This window comes from Dendrobates tinctorius, unplaced genomic scaffold (genome assembly GCF_039654945.1).
Source record: "Dendrobates tinctorius isolate UK_male_01 unplaced genomic scaffold, ASM3965494v1 ptg000007l, whole genome shotgun sequence".
Taxonomy (NCBI): domain Eukaryota; kingdom Metazoa; phylum Chordata; class Amphibia; order Anura; family Dendrobatidae; genus Dendrobates; species Dendrobates tinctorius.
Window position 1 is genome coordinate 46,699,808 of NW_027361675.1, and position 16,039 is coordinate 46,715,846.

Sequence of the window (16,039 nt, forward strand, 5' to 3'; positions counted from 1 at the left end):
TTGAAACACTGCGGGAGCGTTGCCGAGGCCAAAAGGCATAACGAGATATTCGTAATGCCCATCCCGGGTATTGAAGGCAGTCTTCCATTCGTCGCCGGGGCGAATGCGGACGAGATTATAGGCTCCGCGTAGGTCTAACTTAGAGAAGACCCGGGCTCAACATAGACGGTCGAAGAGCTCTGGGATGAGTGGCAAGGGATACTTATTTTTTTACTGTTATGTTGTTCAGTTCTCGGAAGTCGATGCAAGGCCAAAGCGAACCGTCCTTTTTCGCGAAGAAGAATCCGGCACCGGCAGGAGAAGAAGATTTCCGTATTAAACCTCTGGCTAAATTCTCACGGATGTACTCGGACATGGCCGAGGTCTCGGCTGGGGACAAGGGATAGATTCGCCCCCTGGGCGGCGTAGTTCCGAGTCGTAAATCGATAGGACAGTCATATTGACGATGCGGGGGAAGTGTCTCTGCCTCCTTTTTATCAAACACGTCCGAAAAAGACCAGTATGCGGCAGGTAAGCCCACAGGACCCGAAGAGACTGGAGTGGAAGTGGCTGGCCGGACGGACCTCAGGCACCTCTCTTGGCATGGGTGCCCCCAACGAAGAACCTCACCGGAACGCCAATCCAGGACTGGCTCGTGTGTCCGAAGCCAGGGAAGACCGAGCAGCAGAGCATGGGATAGGTTGGGTAGAACGTAGAATGCAATCCGCTCCTGGTGCAAGGCCCCAATTTGCAGACGTACCTCTTCCGTGACCAAGGATACGGACTCTTGCAGAGGTCTCCCATCCACAGAGGCGATAATGCGGGGAGTCTTCAGAGTAACCACGGGAATCTGATACTTCTTCACCTCCTTGAGCCTAATGAAGTTCCTCGCCGCGCCCGAGTGCACATAGGCCACCTCCGAGCCACGTCTCTGACCAAAAACCAGCTGAACAGAAATGGTGAGAGGATGAGAGGAGTGGGACACACCTAGGAACGCCTCTCTTACCTGGCCTAGGTGGAGGAGTTTCCCGGCCTCACAGGACAAGAACGCAGAAAGTGGGACGCGCTGCCACAATACAGGCATAAACCCTCCGTCAATCTCTCCTTCCGGCGTTGTTCTTCCAACCTGATCCGATCCACCTGCATTGGTTCCGGCGCCGAACTGGTGGAGGACCCACTGGGACGTGGACTGGATGGCCTGTGAAGAGAAGAAGATGGTCTAAACGGTCTTCTCTCTCTCGCAGACTCACGGGCGCGTTCTTGAAAACGGAGATCGATACGTGTGGCCAGGGAAATAAGATCCTCCAAGGTGATTGGGGTATCTCGCCCAGCCAGTTCATCCTTAATTTTACCCGAGAAGCCACGGCAGAAGGCTCCAACCAATGCCTCGTTGCTCCACCCTAACTCAGAGGACAAGGTACGGAAACGGATGGCGTATTGTCCGACCGTAAGAGTACCCTGAGTGAGGCAGAAAAGGGACTCAGTTGCGGAAGCCAGCCATCCGGGCACGTCAAAAACTCTTTGGAAAGTGTCCATGAAGGTCTGGACACGAGAGACTATGGGATCGGCCCGCTCCCACAGGGGGTTCACCCAGGAGAGTGCCTCCCCCTCCAAGTGGGACACAATAAAGGTTACCTTAGCCCGATCGGTAGGGTACTGTTGGGGTAGGAGTTCAAAATGCAGCCGGCACTGGTTCAAAAAAACCCTGCACAACTTTGGGTCGCCGCCATACCAAGGCGGTTTGCCAAGCCGAGGGGACGGAGCAGGGACCGGATCAGGAGTGCGGGACAGGTCACGCGAGGAAGCCGACTGTAAGGAAAGCAGACGATCGTCGACTGAGGCCATATATGAGAGAATATGGGCCTGGGTGTCACGTTATTGAACCAGCTCCTGCTGAAGGCTGGCCAATTGGGAGGCGTTACCAGGATCTGCGACCTGCAAGGCCGACAAGCGGAAGTCCATCGTCTTCATAAAATACATTATACGGGTCTGGTTCTCTCCGTAGAAATACTAGCCCCTTTTAGGCAGCGACCCCGGTGGGGTCCATGGCCTGACTATTCTGTTACGCCGCGGGTGACGGGTGCGAGAGTGGACCCACTGGGCCGTGACGCCGAACCCTCCCTGAGCGAGCGCGCCAGGTGGAACCAACCACTATACAGGGACTGTTAGGGAGCAGGCTCAGGGACTTCAAGCGCCACAGCAGCCAGGACCAGGGGTCGGCTCAGGAGGATGAGCAGGATATACAGAGAGGATGGGGATCCGGAGAGGGGTCCGGGGTAACCAGAGTCCGGATGGAGGAGCTAGTAGGAGGCAGGATGGTGGAATTGAGCTGGAGACAAGAGGCAGACAGGGCTGGAGCAGGCACTGAAAAAGCAGAGGAGACACACAGGATTAGCGGGGGAAGATGGCAGGGCAACACGGAGAACAGGGGTGGCTAGCGGCAGCAGTGTGCGACTAACAGTAGCGAGCGGAGGCAAGCGGGGCTAGCGAGGGCAAGCAGGGCCTAGACACAAAGAGTGCTAACTCAATAGTCAGGCGCCTCCACTAAGGGAGGGCGGCCTGAAATACCTGATGGTTGCTTCTGATTGACCCACAGGTGCTGCCGGGTCAAGTCGAGTCAGAGGGCATGAGGAGTGCAGGGGCGCACGGCCTGGCCCTACGGCGCATGCGCAGAGGCACAATGCGCGCGACCGACGGCAGAGGAAGAGCGCGCCAGGAAGCAGCCTGCTGGAGTGCAGGAAAGCATGAGGCGCGCACGGGAGCGGTGATCGCGGTGGACCCAGAGCCGGTGGTGGTGAGCGGGGAGCCCTCAAAGGAAGAACTCGGGCCGGAGGCGGTGAGTACCAGACCGGCATCGGGGACAGAGGCAGCAGTAAAAATGTGTCTGCAAGATGGTTAGAAACCGACTCCATGAGGATGGTCTGAGTGCCCGACGTCCACAGATGAGAGTTGGCCTTACAGCCTAACACCGTACGGCCCTGCAAAGAAATGCCACCCTACACAATTACTGACCCACTGCCAAACCGGTCATGCTGAAGGATGTTGCAGGCAGCAGATCTCTCTCCACGACGTCTCCAGACTCTGTCACGTCTGTCACAAGTGCTCAGTGTGAACCTGCTTTCATCTGTGAAGAGCACAGGGTGCCAGTGGCGAATTTGCCAATCCTGATGTTCTGTGGCAAATGCCAAGCGTCCTGCACGGTGTTGAGCTGTGGGCACAACCCCCATCTGTGGACATCGGGCACTAAGACCATCCTCATGGAGTCGGTTTCTAACCGTTTGTGCAGACATATGCACATTTGTGGCTTGCTGAAGGTCATTTTCCAGGGCTCTGGCAGTGCTCCTCCTGTTCCTCCTTGCACAAAGGCTGAGGTAGCGGTCCTGCTGCTGGGTTGTTGCCCTCTGGACAACTACACTGACAGACACAGCAAACCTTCTTGCCACAGCTAGCATTTGTTCTGCTATGTTGCTATGAGTGTGTCAAGAGTGAGAGAAGAGGGTTACATTGACAATCCAACACAATGGACAGTACTTTGAAAACATTTTATAAGTGGTCATAAACTTGTAAATAACTCATGAAAGAATAAAGTTACGTTAAAAGCAAGCACACTATTGTTTTTCTTGTGAAAGTCTCAATAAGTTTGATGTGTCACATGACCCTCTTCCCATTGGAAAAAATAAAGTTGGATCCAAAATGGCCGACTTCAAAATGGCCACCATGGTCACCACCCATCTTTAAAAGTTTCCCCCCTCCCATATACTAATGTGCCACAAACAGGAAGCTGATATCACCAACCATTCCCATTTTATTTACACTCTCTGACAGAAGTTATGTCGCTTATCCATGTTATGTAAATAACAGCTTATAACCTGACGTTAAATTCATCCATTGGTTATATAGCTTATTCTTTTGAAAGCTGAAACCCTCCAAAATGTGGTTTAGGTTAAGAAAATAAATTGGCATCAATGCAGAAATATTGATCATTTAATGGACACAGAATGATCAGATTTTGGCAGTGACTGCTCTAACTGTAAAGAACCCTTTCCTATTTAGGCCTGTTTCACACTTCCGTTTTTGACAATCAGTCAAAATCCGCCGCTTTTGCAAAAAAACGGATCCGCCATTTTTTTGGGCGGATCCGTTTTTTTTCCCCATTGACTTGCATTACCGGCGGATCTTGACGGATGGCCATCCGTTGGATCCGTTTTTTTGCGGATCCGTCAATTTTTTTTGCGTACGCCGAGATGCCTGGACAGACCATGTAACGTTTTTTGTACTGCAGGATCCGCATTTTTATAGAGCGCATGCCCGGAGGAATGAAGTCAGGAGGAAATTTAACCCTGAAATCATTTCTGGCGGACAGAAAAAAAAATTCTCTCTCTCTCTCTCCTTCCCGGGCAGCGGCTCCTTTAAAATTCTTCATTCGGCGGATCCGTCAAAAAAAACGGTCCGGTGGCATCCCTTCACATCAGTTAACAACGGATCCGCTATCCGCCATTTTGGCGGATTTTAACTGACGCAAAAAAACTGATGTGTGAAACAGGCCTTAGCTGCTAGAATCGCCTTTCATCCACCTTTAATGAGTGCCCCCTGGTCCTTTGCAAGGTCTTGAGAACCAATAAGTTATATGCAAGTCCTTTGTGTTAATCACACATGTATTTATACATATATCGTAACTTACATATCCCTGACACGTCTTTTTTTCTGAAGCTAAACAAGCCCAACTTTTTCACTCTCCTCCTATGAGAGGCCTTCCATCTCTTGTAATAATCTAGTTGTCTGCCTTGAACTGACTCCTTGGGTTCAAATCCCACCAAGGACAAAATCTGCAAGGAGTTTGTATGTTCTTCCTGTGTTTGTGTGAGATTCCTTCAATTTCCTCCCACACTCCAAAGACATACTGATAGGGAATTTCGGATTGTGAGCCTTGGCAACAGCAAGGATGATGTCTTTAAGTTCTGTGTAATTAATGTCGCTACATAAGTGAGTAAAGAGAAGGAGATATTGCACTCGTATGAAAACTATGTTTGGGAGGAGCATTACTTGTCTGCTAGTGGACAATCAGCATCACTGAGAGGGTTTGCAGTAATGTATGCCGCTGAAAGAAGCTGTCATCACTTCTCAGTCGGATGCAGACGAATACAGAACTAGAATGACAGGGAACCAAAACTGACCGTTACCTGGTACTAAAGTGCTTTTTTTTTTCTCCTCCTCAGTACTTGGAGGTTGGGAGCATTTTTTCATTACTTTTGGATAATATTTTTACATGATGTTTGCATTTATAATAAAATAAAATAACATTTTTTTAAAGTGCCTAAATCAACTCAGGAACATTAGGACCTAAATATAAAAGCAACCATCTACATCCTAAAGTTATTGGTATGGTAACCAGAGATACTGCCAGAACATCATGGTCTATCACATGTGGTCACGTATCATTATTGTGTGCAAACCTAGAAAGGGTTAAAGGAAATGAATAAAAAAAAATATACAAGAAATGTATCACCTGGATTCTTTAATATAGACACATTATATAGACGCCTATTTTACTACAAATTTTGAAAAGCAATTCCTTGTCACTAATCTTTTGTCTACCCAGACCTGTATCTCATCTTCTGTATGTAGATGCTTGGCATTAGGCATTGATGACCTTGGTCACATAGGGCTCATGTATCCACTCAATTCAACAACAATGGTGCAGTTAGGTGATTGGGAACCATATAAATTATAATTTCTCAATTGCCATTAGAAACGTAGTGGTTTATTCCTTAGTAGACAATTTCCAAGAGGTCAAAATTGTATGACTTTGTAACGAACTGCAATCCTGTACTGCAGCTAAAGGCAATCTCTCATCATATTGATTCTCTGATTCAAGTGCTGCAAATTAGCTTTAACCAATTACTGTCTATTTTGTAAACGACAGATGGACAAGTCCCAACAATTCTTCACTTTTTTGCATGTAAGAATTAAGAATATTAGTTATTTGCTATATATGTTTAACCTGCATTGAACCTGTCACCTGGAAATGCTATTTACCTGCAGGTATGGGGCCTGGCCACCTTACTAAAACTACGGACTTCAGAAAATAAATACCTTATTTCCTCCTGGGAGTGTCCAGCTTTCAGTCATGCGGGCGAGCATGGAGCGGCTGCAGTCATCACTCACAGCATCGACCACTAGATTGTGAAAGTTGGTTCTAAGCACTATAATTGACAGATCACTGTGCTCAAAGAGCATGAGCACATGTTCTATCCGTGAAAACACGGATACAACACATACGTGAAAAATGGAGGTCTGAATGAGGTCTTACAACCACTTTCTTGTGGAATATTTCTTTAGTAGTGATGAGCGAATTGTGCTCGGATAAGGTGATATCTGAGCATGCTCATGTGCTAACCAAGTGACTTCTGCGTACTCGAAAAAATGTTAGATTCCACATGGCTGCATGTCTCGCAGCTGTTCAACAGCCGCAACACATGCTGGGATTGCCTGTTTGTTGGGCAATCCCTACATGTGTTGCGGCTATCGAATAGCCGTAGCACCTGAGCATGCTTGCATAACACCTTATCTGAAAACGTTCATTCATCACTATTCTTTAGTTTTAAAAAAATGCAGTGATTTTCATTTTTTTCGTACAATCAAGTGAAACTTATAACGGAGGGTGGTAGTTTTGTGGATGAGTTTGGCCAACATGCCATATTTGATGCAACACAGATTGTTGAGGGGTATGTCTAAACAGGTTCACAGGTTCATTCACAGAGTAACAGGACTTGTTGTTCAGTTTCCGGATGGTCCAATTCTAGCAATAAGCAACATACATAGTTTGATGAGGAATTGCTGTAGCAAACTCTGTGCCAAAAACGTTAGTTTTGGATTTATTCTTTCTTCAAGATAGGAAGAGTTGCAATATGTTGCATGCATCACTTAGCCAAGTTCACAGAAAATCGTATAGTGAATGGTGAGGAGCAAGCATGCTAGCCACTACTCGATACTCACCCGAGCATCTCACTGCTCAAGATGCTCGGAGCTTGCCGAGTATTTCCGGAGTTGCTCGGCGGAAGCTCAGGTCCCCTCCCTTCATGGATTGTCTGCGATACACTGTAATGCCGCAGCCATGTTGGTTGTGGCATTACAGTGATTGGCTGGCCGCACAGCGTCATCAGGTCTATATCAGACCTGGTGCTGCCATGCTCATCGCAGTCTACTCCGGAATCAGGCAGTGTAGGGAGAGGTGCTGCTGAGCTAGGGAGAGATTTGCTTGTTTCTTAGTTAGTGTAGGTATACCGCAATATATTATGAACATATCCATCTCAACTAACAGTCCTTCTGAGGACTAACCCAGCTGCATAGATATCAGTGCTAAGCAGGCAGTGTATGTGGCAGACTGCAGTGCATATAGCAAGAGAGTCCATTCCAGTTCTGTCTGCTGCTGCTTTTACAGATATGTCTAGACATGGTATCAGGGGCCAGGAATAAATATTTTTTGGGATCCTAACCCTGATTATTTGCTTAAAAAGCAATCCAGAGAACACTTTTTCTGCTCCATTTGTTTGTTGGCACTGCAGAATACAGCCAGATCCTTTCCATATTACAGCGCTAAAATTCCATCTATTTAAAAGTGTGGTTTGCCAGTCACAATGATCACATATAAGTGCGCTCAAAATTCTGCCATTTCTGGCCTCCATTCAAATTTTGTTGCAGTGTGTTAGCGAAGTTATTGACACCTGTTTGCTGTTAAAAATAGTTACTGACAGGCCAGCTATTTAAAACTGTGGTTTTACGTCACACGGAACACATATTAGTTTGCTCCAAATTCAGCCATTTGTCGTGAACCTGGAGGACAATATTTTCCATTTAAAATGGGCAAGGCGCGTGGAAAGGACAAGGAACTGGACGTGATGGTGATGTGCATGCAGAGGCAGAGACCGTGGGCAAGCTGAAATTGTGCCACAACAAACACCCACATCTTCTCGCCTGACCTTCCTGTCCCAATTACTAGGGGAAAGCAGCGCACCATCATTGAACCCAGAGCAGTGTCAAAGGGTTGTTGGTTGGATAGTGGATAATGCTTCCAGTCACTTTGCCAACACCGTCACCACAGTGTATTCCTCACCCTGATCCTCCTTTTTCCCACCTTGCTGAGTTCCCGGAGACAACTGATCCCACACTTGGACACTTCGAAGAGCTGTACACTTTTTCATTTAAACATTTGGGCCTCTCGCCCGGTCCACTTGAAGCGGGGCAAGAGGAGATCGCATGTAGCGATGCCCAAATATTTGAGCAGCCACGGCAACATGAAGGCGACAGTGGTAAAATGTCACAACAACAGGAGGACGATGATGAGACACAATTGTCAGAAAGTCAGGAGGAGGACCAGGGTGCAGAAGTGGAAGATGAAGTGATGGATGATATAGTAACTGATCCAACCAGGCAGGAGGGCATGCAGAGCGAGGACAGCAGCACACAGAGGGAGGGAGGCATAGCACCCCAACAGGCAGGAAGAAGCAGTGTGGTGGCTGCAGACAGAAAGCGGGCATCCATTCCCTGTAACACCAACATGACAGAAGTTGCCAGTACAACTGTTAGGTCTTCCCGAGTCTGGTTGTTTTTTAAAGAATCTGCTGATGATCCCAAAAAAGCCATCTGCAAAACCTGACAGGCCACCATCAACAGAGGTAGCAAAGCTACCAGCATGGCCACTACCAGCATAATCAGGCACATGGCAGCAAAGCACCCGACTTTGTGGGCAAACCCCAGGGTCCAGGAACAATGTCTGCGGGTGACACCACTGCTTTTTCCGCTGTCCATGGTGCATGTGAATATACCTCCTGCCCTGCACCTGTCGTTGCACACACTCCACTAGCACCATCAGCAAGCACGTCCTTGTCCCAGCGCAGCATTCAGTTGTCCATACCCCAGTCCTTGGAACGCAAGCGCAAATACACAGCCAACGTCCCACAGGCCACACTACTAAATTCCCACATTTCGTGACTGCTTGCGCTAGAAATATTGTCTTTTAGGCTTGTGGAGAAAGAAGCTTTCGGCAACATGATGGCTGTCCCTCGGTACTCGGTCCCCAGCTGCCACTGTTTCTCCTGGTGTGCTGTCCCTGCATTACACAAGCATGTGTCCCACAATATTAGCCGGGCCCTCAATAATGCAGTTACTGGGAAAGTCCATGGAAAATGCTTGTGGGCAAGGATGGTACATCTCGCTGACGGCACACTGGATTAACATAGTGAAAACCGGGAACCAGCCGGACCTTGGGATGGAACACGTCCTCCCGATGCCGAGGATTGTGAGCACTAAGTCAATCAGGGTTGTCCCCACAGTCTACAGCTCCTGCACCTCATCCTCCTCTTCAGCCTCCATCTCCGAAATGATCACATCAGTTAAAAGCTGGAAGCACTGCAGCACTGCGTCAGACAAGCGGCAACAGGCTGTGCTGAAGCGAATATGCTTAGGTGACAAACCGCAGAAAGCTGAAGAGTTGTGGACAGCTCTGAAAGAGCAGGCACATCTGTGGCTGACACTGCTGAACCTACAGCCAGGCATGGTCGTCTGTGACAATGACCGGAACCTGGTGGCGGCTCTGAGGTGAGGTGAGCTCACACACGTACCATGCCTAGCCCATGTGCTTAACCTCATGGTTCAGCGATTTTTCAAAACCTACCCGGAGCTGCCGGATCTGCTTGTCAAAGTACGCCGCCTGTAAGCCCATTTTAGAAAGTCAGCTACAGCTTCCGCCACCCTTACCGTGCTTCAGCAGCGTTTGCAGCTTCTGGCTCATCGACTGGTGTATGATGTCCCCACATGTTGGATCTCTACACTGCAGATGTTGGAAAGGATTTGTGAGCAGAAGGGCAGTTGTAGACTACCAGCATCAACAAGGCAGTCGATATTCAGTTCAGACTCCACACATAAGACCTCTGGAGTGGACATGGATGTCAGACATATATACCATTCTCAAAAACTTTGAGGACTCCACCAAGATAGTGAGTGGCAATGATGTCATAATTAGTGTCACCATCCCGCTTCTCTGTGCTCTGAAACACTCTCTGCTCGCAATTAAAGTTGATGCATTGCAGACAGAGCACGATGAGATGGAGCAAGGAACCATAGAGGGTGATTACACACAACTCAGCCTCATGTCATTCCAACGTGGATTGGGTGACAATGAGGAAGAACAGACGGAGCTAGTTTCATGCTCTATAAATGGTACTACCTGCAAAACTGTCATACCGTCTGTTCAGCGTGGACAACCTAAGGACAGGGAGGAGGAGAGCATGTTCTGTCATCCTCTTGGTGAGGATACGGAAGTCTTGCCGGATACCAGTCTGGCATGCATAGTTGAGTTTGTGTTACGCTGCCTTTCCCTTGACCCTCGCATTCTCAAAATTTTGGGTGACAGTCATTACTGGTTGGTGACACTTCTAGACACACGCTAAAAAGGAGAACTTTCTATCTCTTATTCCTGATGCAGACAGGTCTAATAAAATGGGGCAGTACCAGAATGCCCATGTTGCAGAAGTATTTAAAAAATTCCCATCTGAAAACGCTGGCGGCAGAGGTCACAGTTCGCTGGACAACCAAGGAGTACAGTCAAGAGAGAAAACTCCAATCCTGCAGAGGCAGGGGAACACTGTCAAAGTTCTGGGAGAGTTTTCTCAGACCCTCCCATTGCACAGGCCATGAGGCGCAGGGTACACTCACAAGGAGTGCCAAGTTTGGGAAGATGCTGAGGGAGTACCTTGCTGACCGTACCAATGTCCTCCGTGATTCCTTTGTGTCTTATAATTACTGGGTATCCAAGCTGGACACGTGGCATGAGCTAGCTTTCTACACCTTGCAGGTCCTGGCCTGCCCTGCCGCTAGCGTTTTGTCAGAGTAGGTTTTTAGTGCTGCTGGTGGAATTTTAACTGATAAGCGCATCCGCCTGTCAACTGAAAATGCAGACAGGCTGACTCATAAAAATGAACAAGGACTGGACTGGGCCTGACTTCTCAATATCACCGAAAGATATTAGCGTAACAAACTCAAATCCAGTGTCTTTTTTTGGGAGGTCTTTTCCCATGCACCTCTTCACACCCACACATGAGTATACACTTCCTGATTTTGGCTATTTGCTGTGGTCCTCCTCCTTCTCCTCATCCTCCACCACCATATTACCAGGGTGACCGTGGTCCGTGACGCAACACCCACATAATTTTTTTAAAGGGTGTTTATGATGCCCGTAAAAAAAATTTGTTCATGTAATTTTGTTCATGTATACCCCCCAGGGGTAAATATTTGTCAGCCCATACACTTAGTGCATAGGCATTACAAGTATAGGAGATCTGCTCCTTTCTAATGGGAACATTTTTTTATGAGGCCCTCCTCCACGTCTCTTCCAAAGGACAGAGTGCCTCCAAATTTTTGGCAGCCCTTGCATTCACTGCATAGTCAAACACTACGGGAGACCCACTTCCTAATAATGGGAATATTGTTTTCAGGAGGCCCTCCTGTATATCTCTTCAGAGGGGTATTGGGGTGCGTCCAAATTTTGGGCAGCCCTGCCACTCACTGCATATGCAATAACAGTATAGGAGACCCACTGTTTAATAATGGGAACAACAAAGCGTACCTGGCTGATGGCTCTCTAAGGATAGTGAGGGCCGACTACTGGCCCTTAAAGAATAGTAAAGGCCGCCTGATTGCCCTATAAAAATAGGCTTTGTGACTTTCAGAGTCCTTCCTTCATAAATGAAACAGGATGTGTCTGATGATGTGTCACACACCACATGGCCAGATAAGGTTGTAAAATGTTAAAATGACAATTTCCCAGTTAATGCATTTGTCTTGATTGAAAGCAATGCTAAAGTGCAAAAACACATCAAAAACTCTAAATGTGAACAAAGCCCAAGGTGTGGATGAGCATTTTTGCTTTTGGTTATTTATTTTGCCTTATATACAAGTCATTACCCTGGAAAGGATGTTCCTTAACATAATTCCCAGAAAAATCCATTTTGTTTTTGTTTTTGGGTGTTTTATTGTGCGCCTGTAAAAGTGGCGTAAGACTCTGACAATATTGTTCACAGCAGTGACCTGGGAGTCAGAAATACTTTAGGGGTCTTCCTCATTCTGTTCCCATATCATTTGAGCACTGTTCCCATTGATTTTCGCAATTTCTAGTCCCTCTGCAGACCGCCGGGGGGGCTGCCGGTAAAACACTCGAGTTTCCCATAGACTTACACTGGGCTCGTTGCGCGGGTCGAGAACCCAAGCATTCCAATTTGCTCAACCCAAGCAACAAGCACCTGAGCATTTTAGTGCTCACCCATCTCTAATAGTGAATGAAGGTTTTTATTAATCGGATGACTATATTTAAGATGGAGTTTTAAACATAGAGACCAGATTACACACAGTACACCATTACAGGATCTAGAGCAGTGCAATATGAGTAAAACTGTCATTGTTTTTCTAAGATCTGTTCATATTACTTCAGTGTATGACAGAAGCCACAATACTGTGTCTTATCTATGACACTACAGACACCAAATGCTATTTAATCCATTATTGCAACCCACATAGGACAAGGCATGCGGCATGTAAAACAAAGGATCTCTCAGTTCCTTTTAAATCACTTATTCTAAAAACAAATTCAGACAAGAAGCCAAATTTTCCAAGCTAAAAGGGTTTTTCACACAAACAAAAATATATTTTAATCAACAGTTCTTGGAATAATAATAAGTACCACAATTGGATGTGTTTAAAAAAATGTCCCTGTGCTGAGATAATCTTATAATTGTTCCCCTGCTGTGTACTGTGTAATGGTTGTCTGACCGTACAGGAACATGGTCTGATCATAGCACACCACCTGGGCAGGGGAGGAAGCAAAAGAGTATACAGACAGGACAGCACGGTATCACAGCAGATTCTTTCTGTGAGGTAAAACATTGCTTAAAAACATGCTGGGAAATGCTTTGCCTCTCAAAAACAATAAGCTGCGATCCCATGCTGTCCTGTCTGTATACTCATACTCTTTTGCGTCGTCCCCTGCCCAGGAGATGTGGTATGATCAGACCATGTTCCTGTATGGCCATACAGAGCCATTACACAATACACAGCAGGGGCACTTGTATAAGATTATCTCAGCACAGGAACATTTTACTTAAACACATCCAAATGTGGAACTTATTATTATTCAAAGATCTATTGATTAAAATGTACTTTTGTTCGTGGGACAACCCCTTTAAGGAAAGGGAATACCCCCAAAACTGGTTAAGAGGTGAAGGTCTTTTACCAACTGATTGCAACTGTACAAATGTATGAAATAGCTAACAAGACGTACTGTACTATCTTAGTAAATATCTTAAGAATCAGCCTCTTGTATGAATATGACATCAGCATGACCTGGCAGACTTTGGATGTGCCAGAGTCGCCCACACATTGGCCACAGAACCCTACAATCCAATAATGTACCTACTATGCTCCATCTCATGCCATATTATGAAGGTAACCTGACTGTGGGAACTCCTAGAGAAGAATACGGTACCTCATAAAGATACCATTCAGTGGATAGTCATTCTGTATGCAGCAACAAAATGTCTCTCTATAAGCTACTGGTGTGTGTATAGGCCTTTAAGAAACAAGGTAGATATATATTAAAATGATTACTTCAGACTACAAAACAGGTTATGTTTTATTTTCAAGAAACATCGCCACTCTTTGCCTGAAGACTGCGTGTGGTATTACAGCTTTACGCTGCAAACCTAGAAGCAGTGGAAGTGGCAAGTTTATTTTCTGGCAAAAAAGCGGATGCATTTCTAATCTTACACAACCCCTAGTTAAAACCTTCTTAGGAAAAAGAGGGTGTCTGAAGCATAAATCAGTTGCCTGTTTTTACTCTATTTTAACTGTTATGTTGTAGATTGAAAATGGAGTGAAGAGAATTATTACTTCCGAGCCTATCACTTGTCACATCTCCTCCCAGACAGTCTGTGCTTAATACATTGATTATATCTTTCTTGAAACATGCAAGTTTGATGCTGGGTATTGTCAGGGTTGAAGTGTGTATTCAATGATGCGATTAAATGTAATATCTCGAACATTTTAAGAAAATCAAATGCATTCTAGTATTAAAACAGCCAGACATCCCATTTGCCATAAGTATATTTAGACTTTCAGAGACTAAAGTGGGCGCTGGAGAACTCTTTATGGCCTTAAGGAACAGACATTTTAAGAAGTTAATGTTATACTAAATACATGTTTAAAGGGAAAACATTTTGAAATGGGGACATAAATATTACATGGACATTCAAAACAGACCTATGATGAAGGACACATTCAGATAAACGTATCTCCAACTTTTTTTTCCCAAAATTGAATTACAATTTTGAAAAATGTTTTAATTCTTTTTGTTAATTTATTCCTTTTCTGTATTATGTTTCCCCCTTAGATATTTATATCTCCCACGATAACCACTCTCAAGATAAGTCGTGGTTGACACCCTGTTTGATCTCCTTACATACTGTATTTTTATTGCTCAAACAGGTGCATGTGAAAGTGTCTATGTTTTAATGATTTAACGCCTAAAAATCCCATTGACTGAGGTTCTTACCAGTATTTCTCCTTCCCTATATTCTCCACAAAGACTTAGGCTTCTATTTACACATGGGATGTGTTTGTTCTCTCTTTATCATCTTTGTCTCTCACAGCTATTTGTATTTAATATTAGCAATGTTCAAGGGCATACATAGAATTGATAGGGCCCTATAGCAAAAGTTCTAATTGGGTCCTCCCCGTCTCAAAAAAAAAAAGAAAATCAGCGGGGTCACAGAAGAGTATATTTCACAAATTAGCAGCCTTTACACAGTGGTTTTCCAACTACTGAAGCACGAGATTCCCCTTTAATTGCACCCATAAAGTATAATTTCAACAAAAGTGCTACACAAACTCTGTATGATACCCCCACAGTGATTTCCTCCAAAGTACCCTTCACACACACAGTATGATGACCCTACTGTAGCCCACCTCAACCCCCCTGGCAAAGTATGCTGACCTCAACACTGTATGACCCTCCAACTGTGAACCCCACACAGCCTTCCATGCAGTATAATGGCCCCACACCTCACCACACTGCATAATGGTCCCCACTAGCCCTTCAAACAGTATAATGGCTCACACACAGCCCTCAACACCGTATAATGGACTCCACACTGTATGATGGACTCCACACAAACCTTCACACTGTATAATTGCTTGCATACAGTAATGGCACCCACATAGCAATCCATGAAGAATAAAGGATCCCACATAGCAACCTAAATATTATAATGACCGCTACATAGCCCTCCTAATATTATAATGACCCCACATAGGTCTTCATATATTAAAATAGCCTCCAGATAGCCCTCCATATAGTATAATGAGCCTCATAATCCTCCATATAGTATACTGGACCCCATAATCTTGCATATAGTATAATGTACTCCCCATAGTCTTCCATGAATGATGAACCCCACACAAACCTTCACATTGTATAATTGCTTGCATACAGTATAAAGTCCCTCACATAGCACTCCTATTATAATGCCCCCCCACATAGCCCTTCAAATATTATAATGGCCCCCACATAGCCTTCCATATAGTACAATGGGCCACATATAGTCCTCCATATAGTATAATGCACCCCCATATAGTTTAATGCATAACCCATAGTCCTCCATATAGTATAATACATTTCCCATAGCCATTCACATAGTATAATACACTCCCCATAGTCTTCCACATATTTCATATAGTATAATACACTCCCCATAGTCCTCCATATAGTATAATGTACTCTCCATAGTCCTCCATATAGTATAATGAATTCCTCATAGTCCTCCATATAGGCTCGGTTCACAGGCCCCATAGCAGCTTCGTAGCCCACTGCCATTTGTGGTAAGCCACAGGAAATGTCTGTACTATGTCAGAATATAAACATGTCAGGTTTGAATAGGGTCACTCCAATCTGTAAGAGTATCAATGCATAATGTTAAAGAGTAACTAAATCTTTTTGTAATTGTATGTAGCATAG

General features: G+C 45.6%; 1 protein-coding gene across 1 annotated transcript in view; it reads right to left on the reverse strand.

Moving 5' to 3' along the window:
- PPM1E (protein phosphatase, Mg2+/Mn2+ dependent 1E) overlaps window positions 1-16,039 on the reverse strand; it is a 345,133-nt gene that overhangs the window by 101,412 nt on the left and 227,682 nt on the right. The window lies entirely within an intron of this gene.